The sequence below is a fragment of the Balaenoptera ricei genome, chromosome 9 (assembly GCF_028023285.1).
Source record: "Balaenoptera ricei isolate mBalRic1 chromosome 9, mBalRic1.hap2, whole genome shotgun sequence".
In the NCBI taxonomy this organism is placed as follows: domain Eukaryota; kingdom Metazoa; phylum Chordata; class Mammalia; order Artiodactyla; family Balaenopteridae; genus Balaenoptera; species Balaenoptera ricei.
Genome location: NC_082647.1, coordinates 22153953 through 22172431, shown reverse-complemented (window position 1 = coordinate 22172431; position 18479 = coordinate 22153953). Strand labels below are relative to the sequence as shown.

Below are 18479 nucleotides of genomic sequence, written 5' to 3'. Positions count from 1 at the left end.
AATTACACAGCCAGCAACCTCTCAACAGCCTCTTAACTTGTCAACCGAACCAGCCCCCGACTCCTATCCTCTTGCTCACTTTCTCGGTGCCCAGACACACACACCTCCCACCCTGCTCATTTCGTACTCCCTAATACACCAGGATCTTACTCAATTTGCTCAAGAGCTTTACCAGAACCCCCGCAGTTCTCCATTTTTCCAAAAGCTCTACTACTCCCCTCCTCCAAATAAGAGCAGCAGCCAGCTTGGTCTGCATACAAAAGATTCACCGTCAACACCTAGAAACCTGGAAAGGATCCATCACAGGTCACTGTAAAGCTTTCCCTGGAAACGTGGGTGGGGATGGGGGGGTAGGAGGATGCCAAGGAAGACATTAAAAGGGAGAGAAATTAAAACCTGTTGATTCTCCCTCTGGATCTACTTGGTGAGGACAAGAATGACACACTGCTTTGTTACAGAGTCTAATACCTGAACTAAGACCGGCCTTGGAATATTCACGTGGTATGTCAGAACGTAAGACCTGGCGTCAGAGACCTAAGCTCAAGTCCTGGCTTTCCCACCTACAAACCGTGTATATGAACCGGGGTAAGCTGATGTTTCCATGTCAGTGCAACGGGGTTAAAGAAACTGACTTCCCAGAGTTGCGGTGAGGATTCAGTCAGGTAATATCATGAATGTACCTTAGGAACTGTCAACACTGGATATTTCATATATTAGCTTCCCTTGTCACCAAGTATGTCATTTCTACCTCTCTCTCATTCGAACATTTGCTGAGTACCTGCCATGTGTCAGGCACTGTCTTGTGTGTTAGGGTGTTTACCCAAAGGTAAACAATACCAATCCTGGCTCTTAAAGGGCCAGCGCAAGTCAGAGAAGACAGACAAGAAACAGGAAGTTAGAATTTGGTATGATGTGTGCACAAAAGGGTAAGCAGAGGGTGCTGTGGAAGCATGTGGGGCACTTGACCTGATCCTGAGCAGTCAGGGAAGGCTGCCTGGAGGAGGTTTCATCTGAAGAGAACAGTAGTGGTCGGCTAGGAAGAGAGGAAAGGAAAGAGCTTCCACGCGGAGGGCAAACATGACCAGCTTCATCTGGCTGGACCAGAGACCATGGAATAGAGGTAAGGACGGGGTAATGCCAAAAGATGAGACCAACACATGAAGGGCCTTTGTGCAATATCACTGGAAAACCCGCTCTTCCTGACTGAGGCATTATGTAGTCAGTCTACCAAGCAATAATAGTCTCATAAGATGACAGATTTCTGCGTCCTGACAGTGCGCTTAAATTATAGGGCCTGAATTTACTGGAAGGCACAATATTAATGATTCTATTCATTTCCAGTAATAAAAGAAAAGGGGATTCCATCATGGGCCACACCTCATCGCTTTTTTGGTAGCTGGGATAGTTGCTTTGTTAATTACCTTTTTTGGACATAACTACTCTCTTATTACCGAAAGCGCGTTGGCTGGAGCCGTGGGGGCAGGTTGTGGTAACGTGCATCGTTAATGACAAGCTGTAACCAGGTGAAGATCCAGAGCAAGGTAAGGCACGATAATGCCCAGCTTTGGGGGCTGCATCCATCCTCCCTAATATATGAAAACCACTACAAAAGATAATTGACTAAATGAAATTGAGTCGCCCCAAAGGATAAAAATACTTCCAAAATATGAGTGGTTTATGGAAACTGAATAGGATACAAATTAAGAGCTTGGGTTTAGGAGCCAGACTTCTGTGATTTGATCCTGGCTCCTCTACTTACTAGCTGTGTAATCTTGGGAGAAAAAACTTAATTTCTCTGTGCCTCAGTTTCCTAGCTGTAAAATGGGTATAATAATAGCACCTGCCACACAGGATTGTTTATTAAAACAGACAACCAAGTAAAGTACTCGGCCCAGTGCCTGACATATGGGGCCCAGCTAAAAGTGTTACCTACTGTTGTTAGTATTACTAATCTCTTGCACCTGTGTTGGGTCAGGTCTATTCTCACCTATTGTTTACATGAATGAACAATTAGAGGCCTGAACACAGAAATGAGTTATTCCTTGTTAATCCTGCCCCCGGAACAGTGAGGCCATAGGAAATACAACCGAAGTGACCTGGAATCCTTGGTTAGTCATGGTTGGTACAGATTAGGTCACAGCTAACTGACACTGTTATCACCACAGTGGTGATGATATTCATACTTCAGTGTCAAATGAGAGGGCTCTCAATTAAATCAGTACATGAAAGATTCTGTACTGGAAAATATCCCCCATCTACCTAAAACATCGTTTCTGTGCCCTCTGTTGTTTTTTTAAATCCCTGAGAGTAACACCATAGGGTATTTCATTAGAGTTTCCTCTTCAAGACATCTATCTTAAAAGTTAAGGATGGGGCTTCCCTGGTGGCGCAGTGGTTGAGAATCTGCCTGTCAATGCAGGGAACACGGGTTCGAGCCCTGGTCTGGGAAGATCCCACATGCCGCGGAGCAACTAGGCCCGTGAGCCACAACTGCTGAGCCTGCGCGTCTGGAGCCTGTGCTCCGCAACAAGAGAGGCCACGATAGTGAGAGGCCCGCGCACCGCGATGAAGAGTGGCCCCCACTTGCCGCAACTAGAGAAAGCCCTCGCACAGAAACGAAGACCCAACACAGCCATAAATAAATAAATAAATAAAATTAAAAAAAAAAAAAAGTTAAGGATGTACCTCACATATCTTATTTTCCTTACAAACCTGTTATATAATCCCACTGCCTGTGAATGTACCCCAAACCTTATTTTATGTTTAAAAACTTTATAATTTAATTTAAACTCATTTTAAAGCCAGTTATATTTTTGACATGTTAACCCCTTTGGAGATGCTAGGTTCCAAACAGGTACAACCCAACTTACAAAGCAGCTTTCGTACGATTCCCAAGTGCTAACATAACAGGACCTGGTAAATAACTTCATACTCACTCCATAGCATTTATGATCTCACAGTCGTATTTCCTGCAGACCTAGCCCGGAAACTAGATTTTAAAACTAGCTGTGGATTTAGAAGACGATTCATAAACCCTATGCACAGCATGGTGATGACTGATGGGGACAGCCGATTCTTACATCAGTCTGCTTTACATTCTAATAGCGTGGAAAACAACAGGTTAGAGTAGTGCTTTGTAACTACCCTCCCCTTGCTTCTGGCAAATTAATGAAAGCCAAATAAACTCCATACTTTAGTATCTGTGTATCTGTAGAGTGAAAGGCAGCACTGGGCTGGGTGGGGCGTGATGGTGTTCGGGAGGTGGGCAGAGGGGTAAGGCTGGAGGCGCCGCGTGTTCAAAGGGAGGGTAACAGGAAATGGCCCAGCGGGTTTGGGAAGCAACAAGCTGAGTCTTGCTGGAGTGTAAAGGCGAGAGGGGACAGTGGCATGGGAAAAACTCAGGTTCTTGAACTTTTCTTTTTCCTGAAAATCCCTCAAATAGGATGCCTCTTCTGAATACTGATATTACTAGAATATCAATTTAGATTATGTTAAATTTTTTCAGTATAGCTATCCTTCCATTTCAAAGCACTCGTTGGCTAGACTTCTAAAATACTATTGCATCATCCGCTACGAGCAGAAAATTTAGAACAAAGGTGACACTGGACCACAGGATGAGTCTCCCGGAGGTCGAGGAGGGAACATGCTCTGTAAGCAGCTAGTCAGCTAATATGCTTCCTGTGAGTAAGGCTTCCCCCTGTGCGCCGTCTCAGGAATGCCCTCTCATTCCTTTCACAAGGAACTAACGGCTTTACAATTCTAGCCCTAGATCCAGAGTCTGGTGAGCTTCATCGATGGTCTTAACAGCCTGGAAAGTATTATTCAAAGAAACTGGAAAAAAACAAAACAAAACTGTCTTCCCAGATTTCTGAGAAAGGGGTGAATACTGACCTACATTTAATGCTCTAGATTAAAATCAAAGGTTTAGGATAAAGAAAAAAAATCTTCTATATAATCTAATGAAATCACCTTATTCTGCATATAGGAAATTGAGGCTTGGATGGGGAAAAAAAAGTACAAAAATTAAACCATGGTTAATTTCTAGCGGTGACCACGGGTGAGTCTTTTAACGCAGGTTGTGCCTTCTTCCATCATCTAAGTGTATGCTGCACCAAGAGGCAGATGCAGTAGGTCAGTCTGCTGTTAAGACATGGCTGCAAACCCATCTCTAAGCTGAGATGCTTTCAAGCACCAAAAACTCATGGGAATTTAGGGTGCTCATCATTTAGGCTGGAAAGAGGTGACTAAGCTCCTTGACCTAAGGTTTATTCATCCTGATCACTCGCTGTGAACCAGGGACATTCAAAGCCAAACGTTAGCAGGGCAGGTCTGGGACAGGCTGCCCTGGGCAAAGCAGCCTTCATGCTGAGGGCTCAAGCGGCAGAGCCTGATGGCAGCCGCTCGGGAACGTGGCTGACTCCGGCAAAAGCCTTCTCTCAAAGCCCACTGAGGCCCAGCCAGCCCCCTTGCCAGCTCTGGCAAGGCCCACCCACCACAGACTTCCACAAGCATCTCGGTGTCTACTGAGTGGCCTTTCTATCCCTTTCTTCAATGTCCTCTTCAGTTCCATCCGAAAAGAACAAAAAGCAACTGTACTGTAGTGGAGGACGGAGCCCTTAATAGAGAATGATGTTTGAAAAACAAACCCATCGTGATGTGAATCATCATCATAACGCTGACAAATCAAACCATATCCATGAAATTAAGAGAAACCAAGCAGTTTCTCTTGGTATCTATTAGGATGTTCACTATTTTACTGTATTAATATAAATTGCTAAAAGTTTCCTGGAAATCAAGCCTACAAGTTAGAGAAAAAACAGTATGAAGGAAAATGTCTTTGAGCCCAGTTTTGAATTCAAATGATTCAGGAGGTTTAAAAGGTATTACATGAATAGATAAATGATAAAGGAAAAAGTGCTAAAACATTAATTGCAGAATCTAGTAGGTGTATATATGGGGGTTCACTGTAAAATTCTTTCAACTTTGCTGTGTGCTTGCGATTTTTTATAATAAGATGTTGGAAAAAAAGTATTTTCATATCTCCGCTCGGGTGCTAATATCCACCAAAACTCATGGACTCTTACAGCTACATATAACAGTACAGGGTCTTGAAATATAAAAGAAGCACCAAAGATTAACTGGGCAAATGCAGATGACTCAGCACACAATGTTGAGGGATCTACTTTGTGGAAAAAAAAACCCATTTGGATCTTTTTCTCATACTTCTTCTAATTTGGTGGATTTTCCATAAAAAATGTTTCTCTAAATTTTTAATTAGATGAATATTTTCCAACTTCTGGGTGGGAAGGAATTCCTAAGCCCAAGGTAACAGAAGTCACAAAGAAAAAAAAAAAAAAACAGACAAAAATCATTTCATTTTCAGCTAAATAAAATGTAAAGGTTCTATATCTTAAAAAATCATAAGCAAAATTAAAAATCAAAGAAGCTGGGAAAAATATTCTCTGCAAATATCACATGCACACGTGCACACACACACACACACACAAGACTAAATAAATTACAGAACAGTTCAAATACATTATAGAATAATTACACTCCAACAGAGAAGTTGGTAATGGACATGAACAGAACATTTACAAAAGGAAACAATGGACTAATAAACATAAACACATAAAGAAGTTAAACTTTACGGATAGCCATGAAAAAATGCCACATGCCTGTCACAGAGTGGGTACTCATCAAATAGCTGTTGAATAAATCAACCAAAAATAATGTAATGTTTTTGTCTAAAGATTTAAAAATAGGTAAAACTCAAGAGATTATGGTGAAACGGGCATTTCATCCATTGCTAGAATGTGTGTGACTTGATATACATTTTCTAGAAAACAAACAGGCAAAGGGTATCCAGAATCTTTAAAGAGTTCAGCTTGTTTGACTTAATAAGTATACTGCAAGGAATCTATCCTAAGGAAATCATTAAAAATATGTCCAAGACGCATGTATTTAAAAGGTTAATTACTGTCACAGCAAAGGAAACCTTCGACAAAACGAAAAGACAACCTACTGAATGGGACAAAACGAAAAGACAATCTACTGAATGGGAGAAAACATTTGAAAATGATATGACTGAAAATGGATTGATATCCAAAATATATAAACAGCTCATATAACTCAACATCAAAAAGACAAACAATCCAGTTTAAAAAATGGGTAGAAGACCTGAATAGACATTTTCCCAAAGAAGACATACAGATGGCCAATAGGCACGTGAAAAGATATTCAACACACTAATTATTAGAGAAATGCAAATCAAAACCACAATGAGATATAACCTCACACCTGTCAGAACAACTATTATCAAAAAATCTACAAATAGCAAATTTTGGCAAGGATGTGGAGAAAAGGGAACCCTTGTACACTGCTGGAAATGTTAATCGGTGCAACTGCTATGGAAAACAGTATGAAGGTGTCACAAAAAAACTAAAAATACTACCATATGATCCAGCAATTCCACTCCTGGGTATATATCCAAAAAAATAAAAAAATAAAAACTAATTGAAGAAGATATATGCACCCCAATGTTCATAGCAGCACTATTTACAAAAGCCAAGACATGGAAGCAACCCGTGTCCATCAACAGATGAGTGGACAAAGAAGATGTGGGGGGTGTGTGTGCACGCGTGCGTGTGTATATACATACACACATATATGTATACATACATACATACACACACACACACACAATGGAATATTACTCAGCCATGAAAAAGAGTGGAATTCCGCCATTCATAACAATGTGGATGGACCTAGAGAGTATTATGCTTAGTGAGATAAGTCAGACAGAGAAAGACAAATACTGTATGTTAGTGGAATCTAAAACAATAAAATAAATGAATGTAGGGACTTCCCTCGTGGTCCAGTGGGTAGGAACCTGAGCTCCCAATGCAGGGGGCCTGGGTTCGATCCCTGCTTGGGGAACTAGATCCTGCATGCATGCCACAACTAAAAGATCCCGCATGCCGCAACTAAGACCTGGAACAGCCAAAATAAATAAATAAATAAATAAATCTAAAAAATAATAATAAGTTTTAAAAAAATAAATGAATGTATATAACAAAAAAGAAACAGACTCACAGATTTAGAAAATAAACTAGTGGGTACCAGTGGGGAGAGGGAAGGGGGTAGGGGTAAAACAGGGGTACAGGATTAAGAGATATAAACTACCTTTTATAAAATTATTTTGTAATAACTTTAAATGAAGTATAATCTATAAAAATGTTGAATGACTATGCTCTATACCTGAAACTAGTATAATATTGTAAATCAATTTAAAAAAAACTTCTCAGGAAAATTCTAGCCAAAATATAATTAAAAGTTTTATACTAACAAAAAAAGGATAATTATTGTAATGTAAAAATAGCTTTTAAAAAAATGGAAGCAAACTGAACACTCCCAAATTAGAGAATAATGCACCATTATTTTAAAACATTTAAAAATGTTTTTAAAGCATTTTAAAGCATGTGGAGAAGATGTGCATTTAATGTGAGATATAAAAAGGCCTATACAGAATGATGCTGATCTTGCAACTGCGTGTGTGTGTGTGTGTGTGTGTGTGCGCGCACACGTGTGCATATTCAGGAAAATATTGGAAGGAGATAAATATACATAAATATTAACAGAGCTTTGGGTGATGGAATCAGAGGTAATTTTTATTTCATCTTCATCTTATTCTATGTTTTTTAAAAAGTTTCATTACAAGTTAGTCAGAAAAAATTTTAAATACCATATAAACAATTTGGAAGAGTGACCCACTGCTTTAGAAACAGGTCTTCACACAAGTCAAGGCCACCACCACTTTGAATTGTTGCTGCTAACCTACATTTCAAGGACCACACCCATAGAAACCGCCTTCCCGCTCGCTTGGGCTCTTACACCTCGGCCTGCTCCATCCATGTCACCTTGTCTTCCCCCTCCAAACTGTTTTTCCTCTCAGATTTCATTCTGTGGTGAACGATACCAACTAATAACCTAAGCCACTAACCTTACTTCACCTTTTCCCGATTTTCACCTCGCTAATCTCTCTGAAATCCACAGCCATCAGTGTCCTCGTAGTTTCCTCACTGGATGACAAGGGCTTTCTTTCTATCTGGTCTCCTTGCCCGACCCATCCCCTCCGCCCCCAACACACACACACACACACACACACACACACACACACACACACACACACACACGCCGCTGCCTCCAGGGCAGCCCTGTGATCTTTCTGAAGAGTACATCTGGCCTCATTACCCTCCTAGGTGGACACCTTCAGGCATACACGGCACAGCGCATTAGACCCCTTTATCAGTGACTCCTTCTGCTTCACCTTCTCTCATCATTCCTTTCCCCACACCCTCCACCATACCACCTATTGCTCTGAGCCTGTGCCTACACTGCTCCTCCTGCCTGAAGCCCTCACCACAACGCCTGCCTCCCTGGTCCAGCTAACTCCTTGAAGGCTGTCCTTTAAGGCTCAATTCAGACACCACCTCCGCTGGGAAGACTCACGGATGGTGGCTGAGTGTTTTGAGGTCCTGCGGCATGTGCTGTTTTCTTGCCGCCAGAGCACTAATCATACACTGTGAATCTGTTTTTGTACCTTTGCCTCCTCTATCAGATCGTGAGCATCTAGCAAAGGAGGCCCTCAGAGCTTGTAGAAGGAATTAATAAATGTTTCCGCCGTCTAAAACAGAATTCCCTGTTCTCATCTTGAAAGAGATCCCAGAGATTTCATAATTTCCCTCAGCCACTCGTTTACTTTATCATCTTGGCAATCGAGGTTTTCTTATCTATTAATCAACAAAGAAGTGTATTTATTATATACTTTATGTCCTGACGACATCTCTTTGGTTTTATTTGAATTTACTCTTGCCAAAGCTATCACAGAAGTGTTACAAATGTCCCCTACACAGGACAGCCATTTAAAGTACTGCAATTTGCTGAAAGCAGGCAGTGTGTTACAAAGATAAATCAGACTGTTACTACTTAAAAACCTTTAGCAAGAAATCCTTTAGTCTTTTGGGGACTAAAACCTCCGGTTACTTTCTCTTTTGCTAGAAGGGTATATAACTTTCTGTTGCTTGTATATCGGAGCTCTTCACAATTACCCAAAATCTTTTTTCAAATGTGACTCAGATTGGACATAATAATGAGTCTGACTAATGCAAGTCTTATTTTCTTACACTTTTATGTCATACTCCTTTGAATACACTCAAGAATCATGTCTATTTTTTTTCCACAACAGCATTACAATACTGACTTAAATTTATCTGACGGCCAATAAGGGCTACATTTTCTTTTTAATGGCATTTTTTTGTGTACTCAGCTAAACTACCTTATATCTATCCCCACCCAGCAACCACAGAGAATGACTTCTTTCCGACTTGGATACCTTCTCTTTTAAATTCTAGTGTTTGCTGGGAAGCGAGGGAATGGCAGAGTCAATGGTGAGGTCTTGCTCTTGGCGGGGCCCTTAAGCGGGGCCCGCGGATGAGCCCCACTGTGGCTGCAAAAGCGCCGAAAATGCGGGCAAGTGTTTGTGCATTAGTGTGGGAAGACGATTCGTGGCTTCCATCACAATCTCAAAGGGGTCCAACACCCTGGAAAGGGTAAAAGCCCCATCCTAAGGCATTCAGACATAAAGCAGTAAATTGGATAAACAGTGCCAGCATGACCGAATCAACTTTCTCCTCATCCATCTCCAAAGAGAATGAGAAACTCTGTAATAATTATACACTAAGCATCTGTTGCATTAGTGAAGAACAGAACTTGAGGGTGTGATTTGGTGGACCCATCATATATGAAATTATACAGAGGGCATAATCTAACACTTTAAATACCAATCACTTCAAACACCCTCAGCTTCTACTTTTATCCAAGTACAGTATACTTTCTTTGTCCTCTTTTGATACCTTTAGCTGATTCGATAAAACTTACTTTAAAACCAAAACATCAAGAATCAAAAGTTTCTTTGCACATAAATATTATGTTAGTAGCCAAAAATATATGCCTTTCATGAACTATTAGTAATTATATTATTTTTGCTAGAATATACTGTTACCTTCCATACTGGTGTTTTAAATAACATTACCAAAAAATATCACTTAATTATGTCAAAATTGAAACTGCCTTCATGTCATTAAGTTGCAAAAATCTATTCTATCAAAATATATCTTAAATCTTAACTTTCATTGCTGTCTACAGTTATGCTATCTTTTGTAACTATCACCGCACCTAGTGTATTTTCTACAGGTCAACATAAAACGTAGCATAAATGTGCCAGGAAAAAATGCTCTTTAAAGCGTTTACTTGGATAAAATGCCCTTCAGAAATTGAGAAGCAAAAACTAGTAAAAATCAGAAACTGCTGTCATCTGTACTCACCACTGAACAGCCACACAAAGGATCCCCAAGCACGGGCTAGACTTGTCCTGGAAGCAAGGGACTGAATTCCATTAGGAGAACAAGCAAGTAGAAACAGCAAGTGGCAACACTACCTTTCTCCAGCTCATCTTATTTGCAGACACACAGACTTTGGAATCCTCCAGGACTAACAATGAAAACCACACTAGGTTGTTTTCCCCAATTCCTATGAAATGAGTCAGTAGGTCAAACAACCTCTCCGCTCAGGAGAGAGAACAACTTCTGAAGCTGCACTCACTGTTTCCAGTAACTGGATTCCCTCTCTTTGCCCCCTCGATAAAAGTGCTGCCAATAATCTATGGAGAGCCCACCGGGTTCTGGGTGAGACACATCGCAGATACTGCCAGAAGGTTAGTCTTTTTCATGGGGTGGTTTCCCCTTGTGAATAGTCAGGAGGACAAAAATCCAGTTAGGAGTAACACGTGGATGAAGTTTCTTCACTTAAAAAGAGTTGGCATAACTTTTTCTCTGTTTGAAACCGTGTAGTCATTTCTTTCTTTCACACAAGAAGATGGAGTGATACTTAAAATAAATACAGAAGAGAAGTAATTGCATCTCTAAAAGACCCCCAAAAACTGCTTCCTTCTGTAAAACATCTTTTCTTCCTCAAAAGGACTAGTATATTCAAAAGAGTCAATGATTATGCAATTAACCCATGCTCTGAAAAACCTTTCACAGGCTTCCATGAGTCCTGCAGCTCCATCCATTAAATCATACAAAGCAGAAGTATTTAAGAGCTTGCTAGCAGTCCTCTGAATCCATGACTCAAGAGGATGAGCATGGGGTTAGCAATAATCTTCAGAATCTACCACCTACTCACCGCACGTAACATTTCTTGTAGTTAGCGATCTTCTGCGTAGGAGATCACCAGCTACCGGCAATGAATCCATAATTCCAAGGACTCACACGTTCAGGCAAATATATGGACGTGTATCTCTAAATACAAGTACAGAGATCTTCTGTGACAGTGCATCAGGAGGAGACTGGAAACACTTTTGCTTTCTGTATTGAGAGTACTTTCTTTCCTTTTAAAGAGGAAGTTTCGTTTTGATCTTGAGAAATTCTCTCTGATAAAACCACCAACTGAAAACCTGCCATTATAAGCGAGGGATTTCACAACCTTCATTCCAAAAAACTGTGGCTATTCATTTCTGGAAGTGATTCATTGCAAAAGAATCGTCGTTGGCGGTGGAGGGAGCACTAATTTTTAGAAGACAGCCCGCCCTCTGAGAAGTGAGCAGAAACCTCAGAGACGGCGGCAGCCACGTGCCTCGCTGACCCCCGTCACGGCTCCCTGAATCACCATCCACCAAGATGACGCGCGATGACCAATTTCCTCTTGTAACTCCCTCAGTACACAAAAACCCTCTGGTCTGTACACCCTGAATATTCCCGGGCTCTGGCAGAAAGGTTCAAATAAATCTGGGAGGAGGACAGCAGCACTCTCCACCTGTCAACGCTCAGTTGCTGGCGAGTAACCAGCATATGGATACTCACTTCCTGTGACTACTTCTAAAAGAGCTTATGATATTTCCTTTGGAAAAAAAAAAAAGCGGGGAGGAAAGCAATACAGGGAGGAGAAGTAACTCCAACAAGCATTCAAAGCTAAAAGCATGCAACGTGATCGCTGTTTACCAGCCACGCCTAATTTTAATTTGGTTTTTCAACCCCTGTGTAATTAAGACAGCCAAGAGAGAACAGCATCAGGAGAAAGAAAAAAAAAAAAAAAAAAGACATTTCACAAACGCTTAGACCTTCAGTGCGCGTGACCAGAAAAGTAATTTTAAGATTCAAGTGAACCAATCTGAAGCTGTTTAGAACATTAACCCTTCAAGGAAAAAGAGCTATTTTCGTTTGTCCCTGAATTTCAAATATGGAAATCATCTTCCCCACCGGGTGCTGAGACACTGAAGACACAGCCTCTGAGTGCCATCCCCGGGGTTTGGGAGAAGAGGGAACATTTTCAGATTTGTCTGTGATGGGGGCAGAAAAACACCTATTTCTAACACCCCCTCACATGAACAGTGACCACGTGATTTTCGCACCAAAGCGCCCCTTGAAAACCAACCACAAAGGGCTAAGATGTGACCTTTTGTATTTCTCTTGGCTTTAACAAAACCTGATCACTTAAAGAGGAGTAGAATTTCTTGATAACTGGGCAAACTAAGAAAAATTGCTTTTATCCCATCTTAAAGAGCATCAGTGTGACACAGCTCATTTTCTGAAGAGACTTGTAGACATTTTGCTAAATGAGGAGCTTAAAAAAAAACCTGTCCTTTATTTTCAGGCTGTTTATGTGCTTCTATCTTGGGTGGGAATGGTGGGGTACGGGGGCAGAGGAGTTCATGTAGGCAGAAAGAGAAAAACACGAGCTTCCACTTAATGGGACTGAAGAATAAAAACAAACAGATCCAATGTGTTCACGTTATTTGTTACACGGCACCGCTCAGCCCTTAATTTCTAATGTGGTGACACCTTCCACCCCAGCTCCTGTATTTCTCATTTTTGAACACTCAAGATAAACATAAAGAATATATGTGAAAAATTTTAATAAAACCATCTGTGTTTTATACTCTGGAAGGAAATTTTCACGAATGTGAAATGTTTTTATAATTTTACCAAAACTGATATTTTAAAAAGAAGAGTATGGAAACCATATTCATGGTGTGAATATAACCTTCAAATTGAGGATGAGTAAAAAACAGCACCAATAAATGTCCTTAAGGATTTGATTCAAACCAACAATACTACACAACAGTCATCCCTCTGTCCTCACTCCCAAGATCTCACCATGAACTTGCTCAATGTAAAGAGGACCTCTCTGTATGATGTCTAAAGAACAGAAACCCTAGAGGGAGTGCAGTTTTAAATATCTACAGCTTAAAAAACTCCTATTGATACCGAGCTTGGTGAATGATTAGAGGCCAGACACTTACTCAAACGTTAGAATATCTAATTTCCCCTCCCACTGTGTCATGTTCATACACATGCTCTAAGTTCTCAAAGCTTCTGTGCAGTTTGTTCCTGTTTCAGACTGTGCCTTATGAAAGTTCCTCTTAAGTCCTGGGTGGCCAATGCAGAGGTTTCAAAAAGAGAAAGGAAAAGTAGAACAAAACAGAATAAAGATCATAAAAATACATGCGGGGACAGCATGGAGAATATGAACCCAACCCACGTGGCCGCTGCCGAGAAGCTGTTGCCCTCTAGGAACTCCTGTAAGTGGGGAAGGCTGAGGGGACTATTTCTAAGGGTGGGTATTCAGAACGTGATTAAGCTACAGGGACTATCCAGGTCCTGCTCTAATTTGCTATGCTGCGGACATCCTGCAAGCCCAAGTTTACAGAATCAGTGTTTGCTCTCCAGACCTCTGGGCCCATTGTCCCCCCGTGCCCCCCAAACAAAACAAAACCCTGTCACAAATGTTCTTCACAGCTAACATTTACTCAAAGTTTCCTTTTAAACAACGGAAAGGAGTGCACTCTTTAGTGGCCCTTTTATAGAAACGTTGGGGTGTGGCCTCACACAGGAAGGGCACCAGACCCAACACGGGAAGTCGGGAGGCCTCGCATTCGAGTTCTGCCTCTTCTCCCTGTGATGCTTTGCTCTGGTCCAGATGACCCAGCCTCTTTCAGCCAGTTTGCCCATGGTGACAGCAACCTGACTACAAGAGCCGTTTTAGGCACCTACACGGATCTACTCATTCGATCCTCAGAGCAACCCTACAAGCTTAGTTCTTTTGATTATTCCCATCCTACAGATAAGGACACTGAGCCTCAGGGGCTTTAAGGGTTTGACCACGGTCACACAATCGGCAGGTGGTGGAGTCAGGGTTCAAAGCCAGGGAGGCTCACCTTGACCACTCTGCTCGGAGCCTTCCATCAGCACGTCTGCCCGCCACGCCAGGCTGCGGTGCGTGTTAAGTAAAGCCGCCCTGAAAACTACTACTCGAGGCAGATTTTTACTCATGTCACATGCAAAGATATTCTCCGCAGAACTGAAAGAAAACTAATGACAACTAAGTACTGCTAACTCTAACACATCAGTTTGTTCTCTGAGAACAGCTTCGTATAATTTGCAAACTACCACTTTGCAAAATTTGTGATACTGAATTTTGGAGGCAGAAGGGATCTAGAGATCCCTTCAATCAGAGTGGTGAAGTGAGGATCCCCGGCACAGAGGCAAGGTTTGCCCCTCCATCACAAGGCGCTGCACCACTGCCTCACAGCCGCCCGGAACTGGGAAACACTTCTTGAGTATTATTTTGATCTGTCCAGGCATTCATTCACTCATGTGACGCATGCATGTGTAACATCAGTCCTCAGAAATGTGTCAGACATTTTCTTCTCACTACAAGCTCCTCAGGCTTTAAGAAGAAAAGAGAAAGATGAGGGAAAAAAATCTTTTCTTCCTGTTTTTTCTTCTTCTTTTTTAAGTCAGGGAAACACAAAGCCTCTTTTAAAGTTCTCCTATGATGAACATAACTTAAGTTCTATCCAATTCTTTCTTTTCTCTGTAAACTTGCTCATATGCAGACCTGATGTTAAACAAACTATCTTTCCCATGTGCTTATGGAACATGGCAACCAGAGGAATTGGAAGCTGGGGCCTCCTCGGCTTCGATGGTGATTGATAATTTGGTCATTTACTCTTCAAGGAAAAAGTAATTTCCTACTTAGGGTATTCAAACTTTTCATGCTATTTATTCTATAACGTTTGGCCTTATTATATTCACTTAAGAGTTTTTTTTAATGGTTCCGTGTCATATTGGGTCACAACGAAATACCCAAAAATACCTCATCCTAAAACAAAGACATCTGTTGACAAGAAAAGTTAAGAAGAGAAATAAATAAGATCACATTCTGCTTTTATTTCCGCTTAAGAGAGCAAAGATTCTGGGAAATTTATGTACGTTAAATTTATAAGCGGACATTTTTCCCCCCAAAGATTTATTTGGCATGAAAAGTTACTCCCTGTAATCATAAAATCAAATGTTATTTACTCTTGTCATAACCATTCACATACTTCCTGTCATAAAAACTTGAACTTGGCTGGAATATTAAATAAAACATGCAAAAAACTACAGGTAGGAAGTGACTGTATAAATATGTATTATGATAAGTTCATATTCCAATCTAAGAAAGGGACGAATCATCTCTTCTTGGAAAAACTAGTATTATACTTTATCATCTTGGCTGACTAATCCCACAGAATGAACTTGGAGGGTAAAAAGCTTTCTCTATTTACTGAGCTCAATCAATAGTTTTAAGGTGGCTGTAGGATGCCTCCCAGGGGTACTGTATGTGTATCAGGGCTGCGATGTTCTTGAGGAGTTCATGGCCCAGAGTTAGAATCGTGAAGAGTCAAAAACTTACACAGGGTAGATGTGCACATTTTAAATGCATGCCCACATTTTTCTTTGATGGCTGCACATTTCTAAAAAAAAACAAGCTTCTAAATTCCTAGGCTTCCGTGTGTCTGGTGGGAAAAGCAGAGCCAGTGTACACATACAATGATAGAAGAAAGTGTGTGTGAGCAGATTTGTTTACAAAACAGGGCCCAGCAAAGTCTGTTTCTCCATGCCACAGCAGGATCCATCCAACAAAACAAACACACAGACACAGAAGAATCTATGGGAATAGCTCTTCTTTCTGATGAAGGTATAACAGTTTGTAATTATAACTGAGCAGTAAGTTATAACGTGGCTTAGTCCTGAATTGGGAATATGTCACAAAATCCAGTTTAACACACACATGCACGCGCATGCACACAGAGGTGTGTATACTTCTATATAGCACAGTGGTTTCAACGCTCCTTCTTTGGCATCAGAATCTCAAAGTTATTTCTTCACACAGGCGTCTTCTCCTACCTTCAATCCTACATACTTCCATCTGGACAGGGTGGTCCTTTCAAACTCATCAGGAAACAACAAAACCAACAACGTCTATTTATCTTAGCTTAATTAACTGTATGGCCATAGGACCAGGCTTGAGAACTTGGACCCTAACCCTTCTTCAGGGAGCAGAGCTGAGCCAATCGGTCGCCAAGTCTAATCAGCACTTGTTTCCAGTGACTGCTGCCTTTGTCCTCTCCCGCCCATTCCCCATTCTAAAAAAACATGTCGGACCTTTATCACTTTGATCCTGGACAACTATGACAGCCTTTTTAATTGGTTCACTTGCCAACGAGCAACTGCATGGCAGAAAAACACAGTAAAGAGTAGGAAGATTGGGTTCTAGGTTTGGCTCTGCCAGATGCAAACCATGTGGTCCTGAGAAAGTTATGCGGTTTCCTTGGAACTTGGTGTTCCCATCTACAGCATGAAGAAAATGGCTATCAGATGATATGATCTAATCTGGGACATACACAGTCACCCAATATGACCTTCTGAAACTTAGTTTCCTCAGGTAAATGCACACCTTAAAAATCTTCAGTGACTTTGCTAAAGTTTAAGTTCTTCAGCCTGAACTGAATGTGAAAGTCTCATAACATGTACGGCACCGCACAACTGCAATAGTGACCCTAACAAACAGGGATCATTTCTTGAGCTACATGCACTATGCATTACCCAGGAATTTTATATATGTGGGCTGTAATCCCCATGACCACTCCACAAGGTTGGTTTTATGACTCTACATTACACACCAAGAATCTGATGTTCTGCGAATAACACACCCAAGGTTATAAAATCTATTAAGTGCCAGGAATGGCATACAAATCTACATGTGGTTGATTATGAAGGCCACTAAGCCATACTGAGTGCTTTAAATGTACCATAATACGAGAAGGGGGGGGCGGTGTCCCTAACTACTTGAATGATCATTCTCTGAGTCCCTGTAGTTACCAGGATGCAAAAGGAAGCACCGATCATCAGAATATAAAAAACAATGACAAAGTGATCACTTAGTGTTTAGTCCTCGTTAACATCAGCATCTATTCCTGCTCACTTTCTTGGCTGCTCAGTACTACAGACTAAAAATGCAAATACAATGTAGTTCACTTGTAACAGAAACTGCAGTTTTACTCATAGCTGATAAAAGTGATGCTGGGGAACTGCCTGAGTCACACATAGTCACTGACAAATAAGGATCAAAGGGAGTTTGAACAGTTAACAACTGAGGAAGCAAAAGTCAACAGAGATGATTATAGGAGAGGTAGGCTCTTCAAGAGAATGGTTTGTGTATCAAAAGATTAAGAGAGGTCCTTGGGGAAGTTAAATGCTTATAACAAAAATCACCTTCTTTATGATTCTGCCACAGAAGTGAACAATCTTTGGTCTAAGAAATAGTATATTGTTGCATCATAGCCCAAATTTCTGTTATATAATGTAAAACAAACTGATTCAACTTTTTTTTAACTTTTCAAGACTTAAATAAAATCCCAATAAAATCTTTTAAAAAATTTTACTGTTTAAAATATCTGATTCAGTTTTAAGTCAATTCTCTAAAAGTAACAGTTTTCTCAGAGCGGTTATCTTCAGATAACAAGGACCTCTTGAAATGGGAATAACAGAAAAAGGAAGAATAAAAGAATTACTGATATGCAAATAGTAGTGAACAATAAGAGAACTAATTCTCCAGCCCACAAATGGAAAGTAATGTCCTAGGTTTCCTCTCATTTCAAGATTCTCAGGCTTACCCAGCCCAAAGCACCCATAAAGAAGACCTGCTCATCAGCTCCATGCCCTGGTCCCACCACTGTATCTATGGTGGCATAGATACGGCATTCATATGGCATTAGGCTAGCCTCTGGGCAAGTCTGATTGTCTAGGCAAAACTAGACCGCAGTCTAGTAAACTGTGTAAATCCTAACTTTACAAGATTCACTCCACCTAGTCTATCTTTATCTAGTTACCTGAAGATCTCTACTTTTTTCCCCAGAAGACAAGAGTTTATAATCTGGAAGAATTTTGTCTTATAATAACTCAGGTTATAAAGGCCTCAACGTGTATCAAGATCCCGCATGACACGTGTATATACACCTCTGTATAAAATTAAATGGTTTTGGTTTCTGCAAATATCCTTCAATCAAGCGTTCAGAGAAGGGTTGTTTTGAGAAA

General features: G+C 40.8%; 1 long non-coding RNA gene across 1 annotated transcript in view; it reads right to left on the bottom strand.

Moving 5' to 3' along the window:
* LOC132371801 (uncharacterized) overlaps nt 1-18479 on the bottom strand; it is a 192042-nt gene that overhangs the window by 14806 nt on the left and 158757 nt on the right. The window lies entirely within an intron of this gene.